The sequence below is a fragment of the Nymphaea colorata genome, chromosome 13, assembly GCF_008831285.2.
Source record: "Nymphaea colorata isolate Beijing-Zhang1983 chromosome 13, ASM883128v2, whole genome shotgun sequence".
Lineage (NCBI taxonomy): Eukaryota > Viridiplantae > Streptophyta > Magnoliopsida > Nymphaeales > Nymphaeaceae > Nymphaea > Nymphaea colorata.
The window spans coordinates 591,679-597,242 of record NC_045150.1 but is presented as its reverse complement, the minus strand read 5'-3'; positions in this window follow the sequence as shown (position 1 = coordinate 597,242).

Genomic DNA, 5,564 nt, shown 5'->3' with positions numbered 1-5,564 from the left:
TTTTTCTCATCTATACCAAAGTTTCTTTTTACTGTTGGTTTGTTATCTGTTGGATTTTGTTCAACTATTTAAGAATGTCTTCTTCAATGATGGTGAGGGTTAAACCAACCTCACTACATGCTTGAACCGTAACCAATTTCCTTGGATATAAGAAGTCATAAGGAAAACGTTTTCTTAGTGCAATAAGGTATATGGAGATAGTTGCTTTGTAGTTCACCATATGACCTAACTGATTGTTACCCTTGCATCTTGTATGACTTGCAGCTTTCATATGGATGTTAACCACCTTGGAGAAGTCAGATAGCATCTTTTCTGTTTCCACTCTCTATAGCATGATTATCTTTTCATGTCAAACAAATTATTACAGTGAAAAGTTTGGAAATGAGCTGGATATACTGCATGTAAACAACGTGTTAGGTGTCAAGAAACCTCACCTAGTGTAGATGACAATGGTTTGGAGTAACATTCAGTATCTGCTCTGATTTCAAATCTGAATTGGATTAGATATTAAGACACAAATAAAACCTATAATTGAATTCAAATTTGGTATTGGATTTTTTATAGAGTTTGAGAGACATCCGATTCCAATGGATATCCAAATAAATTACGTATAGAAGTTCCAGTTTGGCTTTTCTATTTCGAACTACCAAGGATCGCACATAAAAGTTCGAATCTGGTTTCTATGAAATAAATTGCGTATAGAAGTTCCAATGTGGTCTTTCTATTTTGAACTCCCAATGACGGCATGTAAAAATTAAAAACTGGTTTCTATGCTTGACAACCAAATTCAGAATCTCAGATTTGACTTGGATTCGTTACTGTCCCTTCAGCTGAACGTGGTAATAGTGATGTATTTTCTTATCCTTTCCAGCTCCTATTCTAATGCTGCAATTTTCTGTTGACTTGGTTACTGACTCGTTGCAATTTGCATAAGATTGCGAATGAGTTGGCATAAGGCCCACATAAACTCTCAATAGTAGTTTGCAAAAAATATAATTGTTATTAGAGGTGAATTTACGATAGTATGGTAGTAAGGTTTGATAAAATAATTTAACAAGTGAAAACATATTATCGTAACCCAAGTTTTTGTCCAAAAGTGCTTATTGTAGATTAAGTGCGGGTACCCAAGAGAGCTGAAGCCCCCCACGAGTTTCCCTTGCCCACTAGGGTTTAGGGTTGCTTCGGGACCTAGATGGGGAGCTATACACATGTCAACTAGAGCTCATGTATCCATTGTTTGCATTCTATAAAAACAGCATCCATGGGAATCAAACTGCCATCCAGACTTTCATCAGCCCGCCAGTCCAAACAGTTACACTACATGCCTCGAGGCTAAAAATTAAGATGTTAGGTCCCTAAATGAAATAAAAAAGACCCTAAATGAAATAAAAAAGACGGTGTGGCTTCTCTCCCATGCCTTTTAAGAGGAGGCGAGGAAGTGAGTGAAGAGCTGCAGCCCTTAATGTATATGTGCATGCATGTGTGTGTGTGTGTGTGAGAGAGAGAGAGAGAGAGAGAGAGAGAGAGAGAGAGAGCCTTCACCAAAGATTGGGAGTCGATGTGATTGCATTTTGTTGATTGTGGAATGACTAATAAAATCGTATGCCATTTTTATCCATCCAAATCTTAGAGAGTTTTGAGTCTTGCAAGTTTATATGTGAATGAAATCATCATATTAATATGTAGGCCTGGTCTCCTTATTCGATAAAGAGCCTCAGTTTACCGTTTGTTTCAAATGGAAATAGTAAAACAAATTTGTGATTCAACATAGACTTTCACAAAAAGATGGACGAATAGTTAGACACGACAATTCATATGCTTAAGTATCTACCATGGGCCGGGCTTATACTCTAAATTGATATATGAGTTCTTTTTTATTTGGTAAGAAGGATAAATTGAGTTTGAGATATGTCATAACGTTCAACCAAATTGAGTTGGATATGTTGCATGTCGAGTTATTTTATCTCTATAATACAATAAGATTTATAATGTGTTTCATGTGTCTAGGTTTCGAACTCAATTTGACATGATAGAGTAGATTAGATTGGTCCCTACTCTACCACTTCCATGATAGGAAGTGCCCTTGACATGCTTTCCACACAAATTGCATCAGGTTCAGCGAAACCTCATTTCCTTCATGTTTTATGTTGTTGTGAAGTTTCCACATAAACCATACTATAAAGTATGGTAACAATCTTTCTAACACTTTAGCATCCATTTTGCTTTAAATCTGTGTTGGCTCCACCACTTGAGTCCATGAAATAGGCTTGCCGATGGTCCTATGTGAATCCTAAACTTCCTAGTAATAAATTCCACAATGCTACAAGAAACACAACATTTTGAAAAATAGATATTCCTCCTCTTCAACGACGTTTAGGCAAAAGTTGCATCTGGACGGTAGAGTGAGGCCCCATCTTTTGAGCTCTTTGATCAAGAGGCAACCTACCTTCACTGAAAACGTGACTGTAACAGTCATTAATGAAGCATATAACAGAAATATGCACTAAGGTTAAGTGAAAAGTATAATCCTTTATTCAAATGAATATTGATTGGTTGTAAAATACACCTCCAATTTGTACAAAGAATAGTATGCCTATTTATACAGATGGAGTGCTAAACTAGCTGTTGGGACTAGTTCTAATGGCTGATGAAAGAGCTGTAGGAACTAGCCGACAGGCTAGAACAGACACAGAAAGTAAAACAAAAAAGAAAATAAAAATGTTAAAACCTAACTATGATAACATCTAACTAAGGCATCCTAAATACAAATATTAACCTATATTCATATATGAAATATACATACATAAACATAAGTAATATCTATATACATATATCCTATTTCTTAACACCCCCGTTAAATTTACGGTGCTATCACCAAAAGTTTATTTAAAAGAAAGGTGAATATGGGAGAACATAGAGGATTTGTAAAGAAATCGGCCAACAGAAATTTTGAGAAGACATATGGAAGCTTGATGGTTTTCCTTAAAAATTCTTCACGAACATAATGACAATTCATTTCGATATGAATGGTTTATTCATGAAATGTTTGATTCTTGGCAATGTAGATCAAACTCTTGTTGTCACAGCACAAATCAGTGGATTCTTCTATTTTTGTTCCCATACGAGGAGCATTTGACGAAGCCATACAATTTCTATGGTTGTGGAGGCCATGACTTGATATTCAGCTTTAGTAGAAGAAAGAGAAACCTTTTGTTGCTTTTTGCACCTCCATGATATGAGTAATTCTCCCAAAAAAATGCAAAACCCAGTAGTTGAATGTCTACCATTTGGAGCTCTTTCCTAATCAACGTCAGTATAAGCAATCAAATTTAAAGAGGAGGAAGAAGCCATAAATACTCCCTTATTTATTATCCCTTTGATGTATCTAATGATACGAAGAACAGCTTCCATATGAACCATTGATAGAGCATGTTGAAATTGACTTACCATATAAACTGCATGAGCCATATAAGGGCGGGTGATACTAAGATACATTAAGGATCCCACAAGTTGCCGGTAGGGAGTGAATTCCATCATCGAGCTTCATTTTGCTTCATACTGCTTCAGGAGTTTCTGCAATCTTATCATATGTTATACCTAACTTAACAATAATCTCTGTAGCAAACTCAATTTGTGACAAAAAATAGCCTCTAGTAGAGTATGCAACCTCAATACCCAAGAAATATATTAGAAAACCTAAATCTTTCATTTCATAAATTTTTTTGTAGTAATTTCTAACATTCTTTGATACCGTCCATATTATTACATGTAATGATCATGTCGTCAACATACAATATGAGGATTATGATACCTACAGTAGTATTCTTAACAAACAAAGCAATCTCAGTCAAACATGAATGAAATCTATAGTTAGAGATGATAGAGTTAAAATGATCAAACCAAGCTTTAGGAGCTTGTTTGAGGCCATATAGAATCTTCTCAAGTGTAAGAACTTTTCTTTGTGGAAGTGACAATCCAGGTGGTACTTTCATATAAACATCTTCCATAAGATCTTCATTTAAAAAGACATTTTCGACATCCATTTGATAGATATTTCATTTTTTAATAGATGTTAAAGAAATAAGGGTCTGTTTGCATTCCAAAATTTTTAGTTTGGTTTTGGAGTGCTCTAGAAAAATGAAGTTTTTGTTTTAAAATAGGAAAGAAAGGGACTCGCCCGTCGATACGAGAGTCGACCGTTCTCGACACCTTTACCGGGGGTAATCAACCCAAGGGCTATGTTTATTATTGATACATTTCGTTTTAACTTAAACAATTTTTTTTATTCTATATGCAGTGTAGAAAAATATTGAAAGTTGGTGAAGAAAAATATTGAAAGTTTGATGTTTCAAACTTTTGAAAAGATTCTTGAAGAATCATTTGAGAATGTGAGATATTTTGAAAAAAACTAGAATTGAGAATCCTTGTGAATATCATTGGAAAACTTGAAAAGACATTTTGAAATCATTTTAGTGTTCTCTTAAGACATTAAGTAGGTTTAAGATTTTGCTCTAATTCGGTTACCACCTAGTTCGAGCTTCATCTCATCTTGCTTAAGTTCTTTTGGAAAAGTGCTTGTGATCATACGTGACATTAAGTGAGTGAAAATGAATGGATGCATTGATTATATATGATTGAAAGGGAAAATCATTCATTCTTACCATAACATTCATCTTCTAGACGCATTCCTACTATAACATACATCTAAAATTTTTGTTTTTGTAAATATCATATATATGAAGGAAAAGTTTTTGAAAATGGATTGAGGTTGTAGACCATCAAACATGGATCCAATATTGATCATTACTTGGTTTGCGGTCTTTATGAGGTCAGCAAATGAAAAATTAAAATCTTAAAAGGTAAGATATTGAAAGAATAGAAAAGATGAAGGACTACATCCCAAGAGGGATATAAAGAAAGAAAAAGATCTTGAAAATCATAAAATCACATGTTTTGAAAAAGAAAGATATTTATTTGTATACATATATGAAAGCTTATGAAAATGATGTTTATATCAAGTAAAGAAGAGAAAATCATTTTAGAAAGAGAAAGAGAGATTTTAAAATGGAATACACGTACATATATATATTGATATATATGTATACGAGAGTTTATAAAAATATGTTAAGTCATAAAAAGAGAAACAACAAAGAAAGATATTCATGTGCATGCATACGTATATAACATGTATATACGCATACGTTTTCATGAATATGAAAATCAAGGATTGATTTGAAAATAGCTGACTTCAAATTTTGATATAGGCCGGAAGGGAGTTTGGACTCATGCAAGAGCCTAAGCTAAGTCTCCAAGGCCGCATTAGAGAGATTTCTTTTGAAAAAGTTTTGAAAAATATGATTTATATAAAAACATAGAATATTTATGGTTTGGTTACAAGAGAATATATTTCTTCCACCGTTGGGTATGGAAGAAAATCTAGCAACACATCGAGGCACTCTTTAGGGTTCCTAATGGGGCGATTAGGAAAGAAACTAGCGTAAAATAACATGCAAATGCATTTTAACATGTATATTTTCGTGATGGTTTTTCCGGGTTGAACAAGC